This window comes from Bidens hawaiensis, unplaced genomic scaffold (assembly GCF_021521415.1).
Source record: "Bidens hawaiensis isolate Kalapana, Puna unplaced genomic scaffold, B.hawaiensis_p1.1 tig00019807_1, whole genome shotgun sequence".
NCBI lineage: Eukaryota > Viridiplantae > Streptophyta > Magnoliopsida > Asterales > Asteraceae > Bidens > Bidens hawaiensis.
Window position 1 is genome coordinate 216,568 of NW_027493010.1, and position 18,486 is coordinate 235,053.

At 34.3% G+C, this 18,486-nt stretch overlaps 1 pseudogene; it reads left to right on the plus strand.

The window, feature by feature from the left end:
- The first annotated feature begins 8,772 nt into the window (after positions 1–8,772).
- Positions 8,773–12,614, plus strand: LOC143559322 (putative disease resistance protein RGA4; annotated as a pseudogene).
- The last annotated feature ends 5,872 nt before the right edge of the window (positions 12,615–18,486 follow it).

Genomic DNA, 18,486 nt, shown 5'->3' on the forward strand with positions numbered 1-18,486 from the left:
TGCTATTTATGTAAACTATTACAGGATACGATTGTTATGATCATATCGTTGTGTTTGATTATGTTTATATTACTTTGTAAACAAGATTGTATTGTGGATTTAGTTATTCATATACCTTGGAACTCTTTATATTTAAAAAAACCAGTTTGGTTTTGATCAGTTCTATCAGACTCTTTTTGTAGCTTGCAATATTTGAATTATAGACCTGTCATCTAAATAAGAGACTTTGTTTGACTCTACTAGAGCACGTAGAGTAATGGGCGCCGACAACTCAAGAGAAAGGATTCTAATTCTAATTCCATTCTAATTCCATTGGATTCCGTGAACCAAATGCGTATCGAGTCTTGACTCGGATGTAAATGATGTTTGGGTTGTTGATTTGAGTGTTATTGTTACTTGTGTATGTAGTTTAAACAATAAGAGTAGTAATGGCTTTAGGTAGAGGTAGGGCTGTAAACGAACCGATCGAACACGAACAAGGCCTTGTTCATGTTCGTTCGTTAAGGAATATTGTGTTCACGAACACTTACCGAACGAGATTTTATGTTCGTGTTCGTTCATTAAGAAAATTAATGTTTTCACGAACACAAACGAATACAAATAAAATTGTTAGAGGCTAGAGAATAAAACCGATGTATTCATCAATGTGAATATTGAAAGCCCGTAAATGAATCGAATGAACACGAACAAGGGCATATTCGTGTTCGTTCATTTAACTTTATAATTGATCAATCAAATATTTATGTTCATGTGCTTTTATTTAAAAATGGACATTTATGTTCGTTTATGTTCGTTTGTTTAAAATCTAAACAAACATAACTAAACAAAGATAAACGAACAAAAATAAACATATATGAACCAATGTGAATGAACACAAACAAACTTAAATATGAAAACACATAAATAAACACAAATTAACAAATATAAAACCTTTAAGCAGATGACATATCCGGATAATATTTAATTATTTTCTATTAATACATATATGAACATAAATGAACGAACGGAACATGTGTTCATGTTCGTTCATTTAATTAAACGAACACAAATTTTGTGTTCATGTTCGTTCCTTTATTAAATAAACGAACATAAACAAACTTTCCACCGAACGGTTCACGAACAGTTCACCGAACGTTCGGTTCGTTTACAGGCCTAGGTATAGGTGCACCAACCGAGTATTTTCAGGAACCATAACCGGGTAGGAACTGGTTCCGGGAATGGTCAACAAAAGTTAAAACCGGGCCGGGTAGGAACCGGTTCCGTGTATGATCGGATTTTAGACAGGGTTTGCCAGGTTTTATCGGGTTTCGGGCAGGGTCAGGTCGGGTTTTGACGGGGTATTGGGGGAACTGGTTCTGACAGGTCTAGGTCGGTTCCGAGTATGGTTCCAAGGAGAAACCCAAAGCTCGGTCTGTACCCGTGAGTTGGGTAGAGTTGGGTCCGGTTCTGGGTAGGAACAGCCGAATCTGGACCGAAACCGGATATTTTTGTGCAGCGGGGCATTGATGATAGTTTTAATTTGGGCTGTATGTGGCCCAATATGAACGTTTAAATGGGCCTTTGATGGTTCTTTAAGTGCTTAGCCGCTTAAGCTGGCATGCTGCTTAAAAGGAAACACACTAAAGGTCATGAAAACGGTTATTTGATGCATAAAAACCACTTAAATCATTCCTATATATAAAAAAATTACATTTTGTTGTAACCGTCAGAAACTAATGTGTGTTACTTACGCTACGAGCGGTGACGGATCTAGAAATCTTAGTCAGTAAGTATAAAAAAAGGTTAACCTAGAATGGGTCTAGTCAAACTACCCACGAGTCAACCCAAGACGGGCCCGGTCAAACAAAATGGCACGGGTAAAAAAGTTACATTAAATAAACTATGTATAGAAATTAAGCAACAAATTTCATTAAACATAATAAACAAAATACTTATTACAATTGACCTTTAAGTGATTTTACCATTTAAAAATGGTCAATTATAGTCTTATTCATAACACTTGCAAGTGTTTTTTTTCACTATTTAAATAGTGTAGAATTAGAGAAAATTCTTGACTCCCCGAAATATATCGGCGGGATATGGATTAGCCACTGAAAACTAATTTGTGCATTATGGACGTCTGTCATATTTGGGCGGGGCAATCTGTGCCATTCCGTCAAATAATTCTGTTAATGACCATTTAGAAGAGGGTGTTTTAGACTTTTTACATAGAGAAATCTAGCCTCTTAGTCTGTGCCCTTCTGATTTTAGTTAAAAAACAACCCGAAACAACCCAAACGGGCCGTTTTTTAACAAACTTTAAACCCGAAACAACCTAAACGAACCGTTTTTAGCTTAAAAACAACCCGAAACAACCCAAACGTGCCGTTTTTAACAAACTTTAAACCCGAAACAACCTAAACGAACCGTTTTTTAGCTAAAAATACAACCCGAAACAACCCGAAACGACCAATTTTTAGTTAAAAACAACCCGAAACAACCAAAAACGGTTCGTTTAGGTGGTTTCATGTTTAAATTTTGATAAAAAAACGGTTCGTTATGCTAGTTTCGGGTTCGTTGGATGATATATATGATGATGATATATATGATTATGATGATAAACAAACATCACACATTAATGTTAAGAATGCATATATATTTCATATTGTATATGTATAACAAATGTTGGCTTACTACAAATGGTTAGTTTTGTTGGTTGTTAAAGAGCAGGTCGGGGGTTCGAACCCCACTCCAAACGATATATAGAATTAATAGTTTTATATTAATTATATGTACAGGGTAAAAAGGTAATTTCACCATTTTTTGGTCAGTCAACTAACGGTCAACATGACGGAATGGCACATATTGCCCCGCCCAAATTGACAGACGTCCATAATGCGCAAATTAGTTTTCAGTGGCTAATCCATATCCCGCCGATATATTTCAGGGAGGCAAATTGGAATTTTCTCGTAGAATTATTAATTATTAAAAAATGATGCTCTGAATAAATTTATAATCGGTCTAATTATTATAACAGTCATAATAGACTTTTAATTAGCTAGAATGTTTTAGAAACCTAGAACCCAAATCATTGTTCCTCATTTGACAACAAAAATCCGATGCCTTTTGAATTTCCAAAAACACGTAAACAGTCAAAACGAGACCAACATAAATCAAAATAAAAAAATGTAAACAGTTGATGAGCGTATCTCGTATTTCAAATAAAAACAAGAATCTGAAATCACAAAAAAAAAAATCAGAATGACATATACCTGATCAGATGTGAAAACCTTTTCATCTCTCATTTTCGTATCACTTGCGGATTCCAAAAATATAATTTTTTGATATGGTTAGACAAGTAAACAATATTTTGGGCTTAATTGTTATTTTTCAAAATAAAATAAAATTTAGGCTTGGAACATTGAGCTCAAAAGGTTGTTGGGGCACTAACAATAATAAGCATAATAAGGCACATGGGTCGTTGTGCTAATATATTAGAAGTTTATAATATAAACTACAGATTTGAGTGAGTGCCTACGCTCCCCTGACCACTGGACCCGCCCCTGGCTACAAGACGTTGATGTATTTGTTACATGGTATATCGACGGGTTAAAATAGACTATGTAAGGCTTTAACCTAAATGACAGTAAAACTAAGTAAGCTACATGGTTGAGTAAACATGCTATAAGTTAAAAGTCGGATTTAACTCTAATAAGTTAAAGAAAATAAGATTTAAAAATTATTAAACATGTGAAAAGAAAAGATAAAAGATAAAATATTTGTTAAAAATAATTAACTTTATTAAACCTCAAGAGACGTAGTATGAGCCCATTAAAGTTCAAGGGTAAAACTGTAAATTTGTTAAAGAAATTATTTTATTATAGTTATAAGTATAAAAATATAAATTGGTTAAAGAAAATGTTATTAGCCTATCATATTAACCTGGCCCATGTCGACCATTTACCCACCTCTAGTTGCACCAAAAGGAGTTACTGATGGCATTCTGAAACAATTTGCAGCATTTATAGAAATATGTTATAATGTTCACTAAACTAAAGTCAATGATCCAAGTAAAAATAAATTACTAGAAGAATTTTGAAAGGAGATTATGAATTACCTCACAAAAAAAGAACGACATAATGTTCATTAAACTAAAGTCAATGATCCAAGTAAAAATAAATTACTAGAAGAATTTTGAATTACCTCACAAAAAAAGAACGTAATATGCGAACACACCCAAGTGACCCGATTATGCATCCCCTTGTGTTTTTGCAGATGAATTTGCACACCCTTAATGCTTCTATAAATTCCTATTTCGACAATTAATCCCGTAAGTGTAGTTTTGACCAAAGCTTTGTTGCTTCTGAGTATAAACCTGAAGAACGAAGACCTTTATATATTACCTCGCGTGCAATATATACATGCTAACCAAGATATTGTAACATACAATATCGAGCTTAATACCCTCTTCAGCCATTAACTCATATATAAACTTCAAAATAAATAGAAGGACACCACAAATGAAGGGAGTCCTTCACTAGTACTAGAGGTAATGATGGCAAATACATACACAATTGCACAGTAATATTATTACCATTTGACAATTTACCAACTTAAAAAAGTTTCACAACAGTTTTAATGCTATCCTAAATTCACAAATTTAGACTATATTAGAGAACCATATATACATTTACTGAAGTAGCCACAAATTAATTCAGCAAACAAAAGCTTTACATACATATAATGCAAAAGCTAAACTTGAAGCTTAATTAAACCTGTTCTCAATTCCCATGTAAGCAATCATTTCAAATTCATATATAGTAGCTTCTTTATGATAGTGTTAGAACCATAAATAATAAGAAAGACATTTCAAATTCTTTACATATCCATTTCATACATAAACACCTAATAAATAGCCATACCAATTACATTAAACACCCCCTACTGTATTCTTCACTCATTTCCCGCAATTCCAACATTTGGGCAATTATCATATGGATACAAACATAATTTAAGTGTTTCTTTGATTTCTACATATCCATATTCTTTTTTCATACAATATATTCTTATTATGATTTCTAATTAATTTATAAATTAAACATTTCAACTAATCTCAGTTCACTGTGTATTCTCACCGTATATACAAAGCAAAAACAAGTAATCATGTCCACATATTGAGATCATATATTAATACTTTTTTTGAAAAACAAAATGCAAACTAAATCAGTTAATTAATTTAAATTATTAAGGAGGGAGAGTGATACCTGGGTATATGTCAATACACAGTAGATACGGTAGATGTTACTGTCTCTTTTACTGCATCTTTCTTTATGTTATTTCATATTAAATCCATGAGTAAGGGTCTATCTCCATACAAGGGATATGGGAAGTGAGCTGCCGGTAACATCCTCTTTTACTACATCTATCTTTCAGATTTGGGCAATCCCAGAGTCTTAGACTCAAAAGTGAAGGCAACAACATTGTTGGTAGATCCCTCACATTTCGGCAATTCAAGAAAGAGAGATGTTGGAGGGAAGCGAGGTGCTGGAAATGGGACAATATATTCATTTGGACAGTCGATGAAATGAAGATGCTAGAGGGAGGTGAGGTGTTGTAGTCCTATTGAAAATGATTCTAGTTTCTCAAATTTAATGATGTGAAGAGAAGTAAGAGATGACGGAATAAGATGAGAAAATTGATGACATTTTTTCACTCCATCGTCACCGTATAAGTATAGTTGGACAAGTGAGGTCGGAAAATTCTGTGGTCCCCACTCTGAAATGGGCTTCCTCAACTTCCCTGTTTCTAAGAAATGCAAATTGGGAGGCCAAACATCACGTGGAAAACAAACATCCAACTTGGGATAATTCGTAATTCCAAGACGCTTTAACGAGGTCAAATTAGAGAATTCATTGTCAGGAAATGACTCCAAACTTTCACAATTTGTTATTCTCAATTGAGTGAGGTGAAATGGAAATTGACTAAAAAATTTTGAAAATTGACATTTGTTGGACAAATAAAAAAAGAATATGAACACTTATAATTGGACGGGGGAATATAACACAACTATTACGAAATTAAGGCATAAAAATCTTAGTTATTTTTAGGTAACATGTTTCACAGAAAGTTCAAGTATATTGAAGATATTTGAGGTTAACATATGAAAAAAAACAAAACAAAACAAAAATTTAGTTTATTATTAAAGTTCAAAAATGTTATAAGGAGAAAGAGGCATGCAACTTCATTTTTCTTGGCTAATTATTAATTTTCAGCTACTTCTTCTCCCCTGTTGTTCTATTTCTTTTTTTTTTTCTTTTTTTATTGCTTATGGAATTATGAAACTTTTCAAATACATCAAATTCAGAACTCTACATCAAACATGTGTACCAAGTTTCAGACATGTGTCTAACTTACACCATATGTTCACACTTTCACATAACTAAATTACACCATATTATCATAAAAATATATATAAGAATGTTCTTCGTTAAGACCCCATGTTGATTCTTCCATTTCAACAATCATTTCCCTAGAAAAAAAAAGAAATAATTCAAGATAGATATGTTTATTTCCTTGAAACCCATAAAGTTATAAGAAATAGCAACCATATGTGTTCATATGTGAACAAATCTTACCTTCATGGGATTGCCCTTTTCTCCTTCCTCTTAGGGAGAACGGAGTGGGTGCGGGATGCCATCTTTGGGGTGGAATTTAATCTTGGTACCGCTGGGAGGGGAGTGGCTTTCCTGCCCTCCCGATCCCGTTTTTCTTCTTTTATTTCCATTTTCATCCTAATCATGATGGCTATGTCGATCACCCCGAGCCTCTCTCTTCCAATTTGTCTACGTGGTACATCATCCCGAGCCTCCGTCTTTCTACCACTCCCACCATCGATCCTTATGTCTTCCAGATTTCCAGAACACTCTTCTGAATCCTTTGCTTCAATAATGATTGGGTTGATGGGTTTCTTCATAATGCTTACACTTCTTTTTATGTGTAACATTACAAAGTTAGACCATTCTCTAACATAATACTTGCAACTAAGTATCAAATAAGTTCTTACAAGTTGTTTTTTTACGCTAAAATTGAACTTCTATTCCCTACAGTTTCACTAATATATTAAAAATCATGTTTACAAGTGCCAAAATCTACAAATTAGATGGAAATTACATCCACTTAAGCAGATACACTTTAATTAGATGCTAATGGGTTAACATTAAAGAAATGTTCCATCGACAAACATAATATTAGTTATCATTCCCACAATCCAATACTGCAAATGTCATATCATATGGGTACAAACATAATTTAAGTGTTTCTTTGATTTCTACATATCCATATTCTTTTTTCCATACAATATATTCTTATTATGATTTCTAATTAATTTATAAATTAAACATTTCAACTAATCTCAGTTCACTGTGTATTCTCACCGTATATACAAAGCAAAAACAAGTAATCATGTCCACATATTGAGATCATATATTAATACTTTTTTTGAAAATCAAAATGCAAACTAAATCAGTTAATTAATTTAAATTATTAAGGAGGGAGAGTGATACCTGGGTATATGTCAATACACAGTAGATACGGTAGATGTTACTGTCTCTTTTACTGCATCTTTCGATGAATATTTATTTGTGATGCACGACCTGATGAATGACTTGGCAACATCTGTTGCTACTGAAGTTTCTATAAGGTTAGACAGTGAGGCGGAGAAGAATATTAAGAAGGAGATGTTGGAAAAGTACCGTCATATGTCATTTGTACGTGAGGAATATGTAGCATACAAGAAGTTCAAGGCATTTTTAAATGCTAACAGTTTGAGAACGTTACTGGCAACATCTGTTGGGGAGATAGAAAGTTGGCAGCGTTTCTATTTATCTAACAAAATTCTTGTTGACTTGCTTCTTGAGTTACCAATGTTAAGGGTTCTATGTTTGAGTTATTCTCAAATAAGTGAGGTACCGGAGTCCATTGGTACTTTGAGGCACTTGAGGTATCCTAACTAAAAATATCTCCCTAAAACGTAACATTTTAACTAACTAAAGTTAAGCGAGTTTGAATTCGAGGATAATATCACCGGAAAATGACCAAAATAGACCCGTTGACTAGTTTTCTTTTATAATGGCAACCATGCTAAAAGTACAAAGAGCCAGATATTTGTCCCAATGCAATTTAATTGTAATGAAAAGTACAAAGAGCGAGTAATGCTCGTACGTAGAGTAATGCCCGTTATTCGAATAAGACTTGTAAAAGTCAAAGTTCAAACCCAACTGATTCTCGATTCGTGATCATAGTTCTAATTTTGGCATCAAATTTGAACTTGTGGTTTTCGACTGATCAAATAATAGAATTCATATTTTGAACCAAATCGACGTCCAAGTTCCAACGGATTTCGCAATTTTAATTTCTTTTTTAGAAACCAAAAACTGGAATAACCCAATTCAAATAACTCAAAAGGGGAATGATGAATAACATATATATATATATATATATATATATATATATATATATATATATATGTATATATATTAATCCTCTGCACTTTAATTATGATTTAATGTACAAAAATCTTCACCTCAAAACCCATACATAGATGACTATTTTTCAATTTTTTCTGTCCCACTGCCATCCACATCCAAATGACTTTTCAACCCCTTCGTTTTTCTTGAGTCATAGTGGGTGCTAAACAATAATAAAAACCTTGACCAGAACATTCATGAATGATTAAAACCACTGTAACCAACTCTTCACAACATCAACCACACCACTGCAATCTCAACATAATCAATGGCTGAAATCGTGCTTTCTGCCTTCATGGCTGTGATATTTGAGAAGCTAGCCTCTGCAACTTTGGTAAAACTTTATAGCTACAAGGAGTTAGATGTTGAGATCAAGAAATGGCAGAAATCATTAAAACAAATCCAAAGTGTGCTTACTGATGCTTCCCAAAAGGAGATAACAAACGATTCTGTGAAATGGTGGCTGAATGATCTTCACCATCTAGCTTATGAAATCGATGACATACTCGATTATTTGGCAACTGAAGCTATGCATCAAGATTCCATCCACGAATCAGAAGCCATCAGCAGTAAGGTAAGAAAATTAATTTCGAGTTGTTGCACAAGTTTCTCAGGGAATACTAAGATGCATGGCAAGTTACGTAGTATTACCGCCAAATTAAAAGATCTAGCTGAGGAGAAAACTACACTTGGTTTGATAGTAGAAGGGGAGACTAGGTCAAGAAATAAAAATAGAAGATTACAAACCTCTATGGTCGATGCATCTAGTATTATTGGACGACAAGCTGAGAAAGATGCATTGGTCAACCAGTGATCAAAACTTTAGCATTGTTCCCATTATTGGTATGGGCGGGGTGGGAAAAACTACTCTAACTAAACTTTTATTAAATGAAAAGAAAGTCAACGATTTCTTTGAACTCAAGGCATGGGTTTGTGTTTCAGATGAGTTTGATTTTTTTGGTATAAGCAAAGTCATCTTTCAATCCGTGGTAGGGGTAAACAAGGAATTTGCAGATTTAAATCTGCTTCAAGTGGATCTTGTAAATCATCTAAGAGGGAAAATATTTCTATTGGTCTTAGATGATGTATGGAGTGAGAGTTTTGAGGATTGGAAAAGCCTCGTCGGTCTGCTTCATGCATGTGCTCCTGGAAGTAAAATCATCATAACAACAAGGAAGGAGCAATTGCTCAAAAAGTTAGGTTGCAATCATCTAAACCATCTATTGAGTTTATCACATGATGATGCTTTGTCTTTGTTTGCTCAATATGCATTAGGTGTAGATAAATTTGATTTACATTTGTCACTCAAACCACATGGTGAAGGAATTGTGAAAAAATGCAATGGATTGCCTTTGGCTTTGATTGCACTTGGGACTTCATTGAAGACAAAAGAAGATGAAGATTCATGGAAGAAAGTATCAGAAAGTGATATATGGAGGTCAGAAGACGATGTAATTCTCCCGGCCCTTAGACTAAGCTACAATGATCTTTCTGCTTGTTTAAAGCAGTTGTTTACATATTGCAAGGATCACTTGTTTAACAAGGAGGAACTAGTTTTAATATGGATGGCAGAAGGGTTTTTGCACAAGTCAGCTCTAAGTGGTTCAACTGAAGAACAATTAGGTCATAAATATTTTGACGAGTTTTTGTCAAGGTCATTTTTTCAACATGCACCTAATGATGAATCTTTGTTTGTGATGCACGACCTGATGAATGACTTGGCAACATCTGTTGCTACTGAATTTTCTATAAGGTTAGACAGTGAGGCGGAGAAGAATATTAAGAAGGAGATGTTGGAAAAGTACCGTCATATGTCATTTGTACGTGAGGAATATGTAGCATACAAGAAGTTCAAGGCATTTTTAAATGATAAAAGTTTAAGAACATTACTGGCAACATCTGTTGGGGAGATAGAAAGTTGGCAGCGTGTCTATTTATCTAACAAAATTCTTGTTGACTTGCTTCTTGAGTTACCAATGTTAAGGGTTCTATGTTTGAGTTATTCTCAAATAAGTGAGGTACCAGAGTCCATTGGTACTTTGAGGCACTTGAGGTATCTTAATCTATCTCAAAGTAGAATCAAAAGTTTACCGGAAACTTTGTGCAGCCTCCGTAATTTACAAATTTTGATTGTTTTTGGTTGTGATAATCTAGTTAAGTTTCCAAACAACTTCTTAAATCCTAAAAACCTTCGACATCTTGACATTAGGGACACTCCGCTTTTGTTTCAGTTGCCATCAGGGATTAGTGAATTGACAGGCCTGCAAACTCTTTGGAAAATCTTATCGGAGGTGAAAGCGGATTTGAAGTAGCCAAACTTAAAGACTTCAAGAATCTATGTGGAAAACTTTCTATCGTAGGTTTGAATAAAGTGCAAAATGCAATTCATGCACATGAGGTGAACTTTTCAGAAAAAAGGCTAAGTGAATTAGAGCTTGTATGGATTAATGAGCAACATGGTTCACAAAACAAAATACTTGAGAAGGAGGTCCTAAATGACTTGAAGCCTTGTAACAATAAGTTAACACAACTTACATTTAGGTCATACGGGGGGTTCGAGTTTCCAAATTGGGTTGGGAATCCCTTGTTTCTTCATTTGAAGCATGTGTCAATAAGTGACTGCAAAAGGTGTAAAACTTTGCCGCCACTTGGGCAGCTACCATCACTTAAGGAGTTGTTTGTAAAAGGCTTGGATAAGGTGGAAGTTGTGGGTTTGGAGTTAGTTGGGACTAGTTGTGCATTTCCTTCACTTGAAATTCTAAGTTTTACGCACATGTATGAGTTCAATAAATGGTCAATGAATAGAGGTGGTGTGTTTCCATGCCTGAAACTGCTTCAAATAGGACATTGTCCCAATTCGGGTAAAGTCACACTTGAAGCCCTACCATTAGTATGTATTCTAGACATATTCTATTGTCATAATTTAGTTGAACTCTTACTTGAAGCAGTCCCTTCATTGAATGTTTTAAAAATAGTTACATGTAATAGTGGTGTGTTAAGAACACTGGTTCAAATAGATTCAACAATCACTGAGTTAAAAATGCAATGTATTTTAGGGCTTAATGACGTTGATTGGGGAGGTGTTACAAAGCATCTTGGGTCAGTTGAAGATTTAAACATAGGGTATTGTAATGAAATAAGATATTTGTGGGAATCAGAAGCAATTGTGAGTACGGTTCTTGTGAACTTGAGGACATTGGAAGTAGAACATTGTGATAATTTGGCGAGCTTAGGAGAGAAAGATGAAAAGGAAGATATATGTAGGAGAAACGTGCTACCATCTCTTAGGATGTTGAAAATATCTTTTTGTAAACATGGAACGTTGCACTTGTCTAGATGGTGTTGAGACACAGAGAATTGGGTTTTGTAGTTCAATTACAACAATCTCCTTACCAACGCGAGGGCAAAAGCTAAAGTCACTTTCCATTAAGGGTTGTAATACACTATTGGATAGGGAGTGGGGAGGACCAAAGATCAATGACAACAAAAACAACTTGTCCTTGCTTGAGGATACAAATATAAGAGATTGGCCAAATCTGAAATTAGTCGTTAGACTGAATTACTTGTTGCACCTCCCTCAATTGAGAATAACAAATTGTGAAAGTTTGAAGTCATTTCCTGACAATAGATTCTCTAATTTGACCTCGTTAAAGCGTCTTGGAATTACGAATTATCCCAAGATGGATGTTTGTTTTCCATGTGGTGTTTGGCCTCCCAATTTGCATTTCTTAGAAATAGGGAAGTTGAAGAAGCCCATTTCAGAGTGGGGACCACAGAATTTTCCGACCTCACTTGTCCAACTATACTTATACGGTGACGATGGAGTGAAAAAATGTCATCAATTTTCTCATCTTATTCCGTCATCTCTTACTTGTTTTTGCTTTGTATATACGGTGAGAATACACAGTGAACTGAGATTAGTTGAAATGTTTAATTTATAAATTAATTAGAAATCATAATAAGAATATATTGTATGGAAAAAAGAATATGGATATGTAGAAATCAAAGAAACACTTAAATTATGTTTGTACCCATATGATATGATATTTGCAGTATTGGATTGTGGGAATGATAACTAATATTATGTTTGTCGATGGAACATTTCTTTAATGTTAACCCATTAGCATCTAATTAAAGTGTATCTGCTTAAGTGGATGTAATTTCCATCTAATTTGTAGATTTTGGCACTTGTAAACATGATTTTTAATATATTAGTGAAACTGTAGGGAATAGAAGTTCAATTTTAGCGTAAAAAAACAACTTGTAAGAACTTATTTGATACTTAGTTGCAAGTATTATGTTAGAGAATGGTCTAACTTTGTAATGTTACACATAAAAAGAAGTGTAAGCATTATGAAGAAACCCATCAACCCAATCATTATTGAAGCAAAGGATTCAGAAGAGTGTTCTGGAAATCTGGAAGACATAAGGATCGATGGTGGGAGTGGTAGAAAGACGGAGGCTCGGGATGATGTACCACGTAGACAAATTGGAAGAGAGAGGCTCGGGGTGATCGACATAGCCATCATGATTAGGATGAAAATGGAAATAAAAGAAGAAAAACGGGATCAGGAGGGCAGGAAAGCCACTCCCCTCCCAGCGGTACCAAGATTAAATTCCACCCCAAAGATGGCATCCCGCACCCACTCCGTTCTCCCTAAGAGGAAGGAGAAAAGGGCAATCCCATGAAGGTAAGATTTGTTCACATATGAACACATATGGTTGCTATTTCTTATAACTTTATGGGTTTCAAGGAAATAAACATATCTATCTTGAATTATTTCTTTTTTTTCTAGGGAAATGATTGTTGAAATGGAAGAATCAACATGGGGTCTTAACGAAGAACATTCTTATATATATTTTTATGATAATATGGTGTAATTTAGTTATGTGAAAGTGTGAACATATGGTGTAAGTTAGACACATGTCTGAAACTTGGTACACATGTTTGATGTAGAGTTCTGAATTTGATGTATTTGAAAAGTTTCATAATTCCATAAGTAATAAAAAAAGAAATAGAACAACAGGGGAGAAGAAGTAGCTGAAAATTAATAATTAGCCAAGAAAAATGAAGTTGCATGCCTCTTTCTCCTTGTAACATTTTTGAACTTTAATAATAAACTAAAGTTTTGTTTTGTCTTGTTTTTTTTCATATGTTAACCTCAAATATCTTCAATATACTTGAACTTTCTGTGAAACATGTTACCTAAAAATAACTAAGATTTTTATGCCTTAATTTCGTAATAGCTGTGTTGTATTCCCTCGTCCAATTAAAATTGTTCATATTCTTTTTTTATTTGTCCAACAAATGTCAATTTTCAAAATTTATTAGTCAATTTCCAAGTTTGCTTTTAAACACACACAACTAACATTAATAAATAATATTAATGAACCTAATTTCCAAAGATATTATTGTTATTTGGTAAGTTAAAAGTCTAATCATTGAATGTACCTTTACTTTTTCTGTTTTTCAAACAATGATACTTAAGGAGAGACGGAAGGAGTATTATTTAGAAAGTGTTACATTTGACTAGGTTGATGAATAAGAATGATGCACATGCCCAAAATTTGACACACGAGTTGGGTTTGATGCATAACTCTGACTTTTATTTAGAAGTCTACAAATTTCTCTTTGTTTTTTCTATTAAAACATGATTAAATTATGGTCTTGAAAAAAAATGTATAGGGGTGGCTAGACAGACAAAGACTGGGAGCTCATCAGTTGTGTAATAAAATTAAAGATGCAGAGCTTATCAAGTCTGCTATTACATCAATTGGGCCTGGTAAAGTGTTGCAGATTTAAGATCACTTATCATCGAATTCTTTCAAAAATGAAAGTTTAGAGAGAGGGAATATTTGTTTTAGCCCTAAATTCTCCAATATTCTTAAAACAGCTCATATAATTTGGACTAAGGCGACACATTGGGATAAGTTTTGACTAGATTTCAACCAAAATTTAGTTTTCTAACAAGAGTAAGAATAAATCTAGGACATTGAATCTATGATATAGTGGTCGAGATTGGTAGTTTTTAAAATACCAAATAGTTTCCTATGATTAAGGACTTATGCTACATAGTTTCCTAACTTTAAATTTTGGGTCATTCCTACTCTTCCTACAAAACTATGTATTTTTATTTTAACCCTTTTATATATATATATATATATATATATATATATATATATATATATATATATATATTCAAATTCATGCATGTATCCAAATGTATGCATCTATCCAAATCCTCCATTGTATTCGAATGTAACCATGTAATCGACATGTGTAATGTAATTGAACGTATAAATGCATTCAAACCCTTGTATGAATCCATATGTTTATTTGAATATATGCATTGTAATTGAGACGTTCATGTAATTGAATAGGCTTAGTGTAAGCGATTCCATAAATGTAATCGAATATGGACATGTAATTGGGTATAGCCATTGTATGCGAGTCACTTGTTGTATTCGAGCATATCAACGTATTCGAGTCCATCACTGCAATCGAACATAATGTATTCAATCAATCTTGATGTATTCGAACCATTATTGTATTCGAATCTGCCCAATGTATTCGAGTGGGACATTGTATGCGAGTTATACCATGTAATCAAATAGAGGGTTTGTATTTGTGTCTGTCCATGTATTCGAACGTTTACGTGTATTCGATTCCTTCCTTGTATGCGAACTTAACAATGTAATCGAATACAACCATTGTATTCGAGTTTAACATTGTAATCGAACGAGACATTGTATTCGAATGACCTGTTGTATATTTTCCATTTTATCACCATTTCATCATATTCCACATCATTAATACCCTATTTATGGTATGGTCCCACCCCATAAACTTTCCCATTACCATTTCCGGTTAAGGCCTAGCTCGTTCACCCATAAAGCTCGAACTTTACGAGTTAAAACGTTCCTAAGCTAGATCTTGGGTTTCTTTATGAGTCGTATACAACAATGAGTTCGTTAAGTCCATTTTAAGCATCAAGGTTGCAACTTTATGGTTCGTCTAGACCCGATCTACTCTAGAGCTAAGTTTCATGACAAACAGTTCATAAAACGTAATCTTTAAAATAAAGAACATACCTTAAATAGTTTGTTAGGTTACGGTTAGCTTCGGTTATGAACAAAGATCTTGTATCTTGCTTGTATATCCATGATCTATCCAGATATAGCACGGTTTTGGTCTTGAATCACTTCTTTTGTTCACAGTCGTAAGAGAGGGAATATGTGTGTGTTTTAGAGTGTGTAGGGGAATAAGAAAGATATAAATGAGGGTTTCAGGGTTTTAGGGAGGTTTAAGGGAGTATTTATACACTCTTAAGCCCATGGACATAAGGCCCATCTCATCCCTTATTCCATCTTTTAATAATCCAAGTCCATACTCTTTCATTATATTTAATCTTAATTAAACATTTAACACACATTTAAATAAATGAACCTTATTTCCTTTTTATCTATTATTATAAAATTTAGGATGTTACAAGTCTTCCCTCCTTAAAGAGGTTTCGTCCCCGAAACCTAACTATAACTAAAACAATTCTGGGTAAAACTCGTGCATCTCTTCTTCAACTTCCCAAGTAGTATCTGATTCTTTGCGATGCTTCCATACCACTTTCACTAAGGGTATAACCTTGTGACGAAGTTGCTTTTCTTCGTGGTCAACTATCTCTACCAGTTGCTCAATGGAGTTCAACCGTTCATCAACCTCAATGTCTACCAACGGCACATGAGACGTGTCATCAGCTAGGCATTTCCTCAGATAAGAAAAACGAAAGGTTGAATGAATTCCTTCTAACTCCTTGGGTAAATCTAGTTTGCAATCCACTTCACCCACAAGATCTATAATCTTAAATGGTCCAATGTACCTTGGACTCAACTTCCCTCTCTTCCTAAAGCGAATAATTCCTTTCTAAGTCGAGACCTTGAGCATCACATTGTCACCAACGTTAAATTTAATCGGTCGTCGCCCCTTATCAGCATACGACTTCTGATGGTCTTGAGCAGCTTTCATTCTTGCCTTGAATTGATCGAACCTTGTCGAGGTTTCTTGAACAGCTTCTAAACTTCCGAGCTCTTTCTGACCAATCTCAACCCAACAGACGAGAGTTATACAACGTCTTCCATACAACATTTCGAACGGTGGCATACCAATACCTGAATGGTAGCTGTTGTTATAGGAGAACTCTACCAGATGTAGATGATCATCCCAACTTCCTCCAAAGTCTAAAGCACAAGCACCTAACATATCCTCAAGGGTTTGGATCATCCTTTAGACTGTCCATCTGTTTGAGGATGATACGTCGTACTGATGTTCAATCTTGTTCCCATAGCTTCATGGAACTTCTTCCAGAATCTCGAAGTGAACCGAGTATCTCTATCAGACACAATCGACTGTGGCACTCCATGTTTAGTCACAACCTCTCTTATGAACAAACTTGCTAACGTTTCTGACGAGATAGCCTCTCGTATAGGCAGAAAGTGAGCACTCTTTGTTAAACGATGCACAATCACCCAAATGGTATCATGATGCTTAGCTGTACGAGGTAGCTTAGTTATGAAACCATGGTTACGTGTTCCCATTTCCATTCAGGTATCTCCAAAGGCTGCATCTTCCCATAAGTCTTCTGATGCTCAACATTAACTTGTAAACAAGTTAAGCACTTACTTACGTAATCAACCAATCCTTTTTCAAGTCTTGATACATCTTTGTGGATCCTGGATGAATCGAGTATCTCGACTTGTGAGCTTCAACTATATTTGACCTCTGAGATCCCCATGGCGTGGAATCCACATACGATCAAACCTAATCTTAACACCATGAATGTTTTCCTTCAGTTCGTCTTGTTGTCAAATAATTCTTTCATTCTTCATTAGTCTATAATCTTCCAGCACCTCAAACTGTACCTTGATGATTTCTTCAAAGATATCTAAGCTAACAATCAACTTATACGACTTCACTGTCGCAATGACTTCCTCATTCTTACGGCTTAGCGCATCAGCGACCACATTAGCTTTACCCGGATAGTACTTAATATCGCAGTCGTAGTCCTTTATCAACTCTAACCATCTTCTATGTCTCATGTTCAACTCACTCTGCTCTAAGAAGTACTTTAAACTCTTATGATCCATGTAAATAGTACACTTAGTTCCATACAGATAATGTCTCCATATGTTGAGAGCATGTACTACAGCTGCTAGTAGGGCTGTAAATGAACCGATCGAACACGAACAAGGTCTTGTTCATGTTCGTTCGTTAAGGAAATATTGTGTTCACGAACGGTTCACGAACACTTACCGAACGAGATTTTATGTTCGTGTTCGTTCATTAAGAAAATCAATGTGTTCATGAACATTTCACGAACACAAACAAACACAAATAAAATTGTTAGAGGCTAGAGAATAAAACCAATGTATTCATCAATGTGAATATTGAAAGCCCGTAAATGAATCGAATGAACACGGACAAGGGCATATTCGTGTTCGTTCATTTAACTTTATAATTAATCGATCAAATATTTATGTTCATGTGCATTTATTTAAAAATAGACATTTGTGTTCGTTTATGTTTGTTTGTTTAAAATCTATACAAACATAACTAAACAAAGATAAACGAACATAAATAAACATATATGAACCAATGTGAATGAACACAAACAAACATAAACAAACTTAAATCTGAAAACACATAAATGAACACAAATTAACAAATATAAAACCTTTAAGCATATGACATATCCGGATAATATTTAATTATTTCTATTAATACATATGCGTACATAAACGAACGTTCATGAACATAAATGAACGAACGGAACATGTGTTCATGTTCGTTCATTTAATTAAACGAACAAAAATTTTTGTTCATGTTCGTTCGTTTATTAAATAAACGAACATAAACAAACTTCCCGCCGAATGGTTCATGAACAGTTCACCGAAAATTCGGTTCGTTTACAGGCCTAGCTGCTAGCTCTAA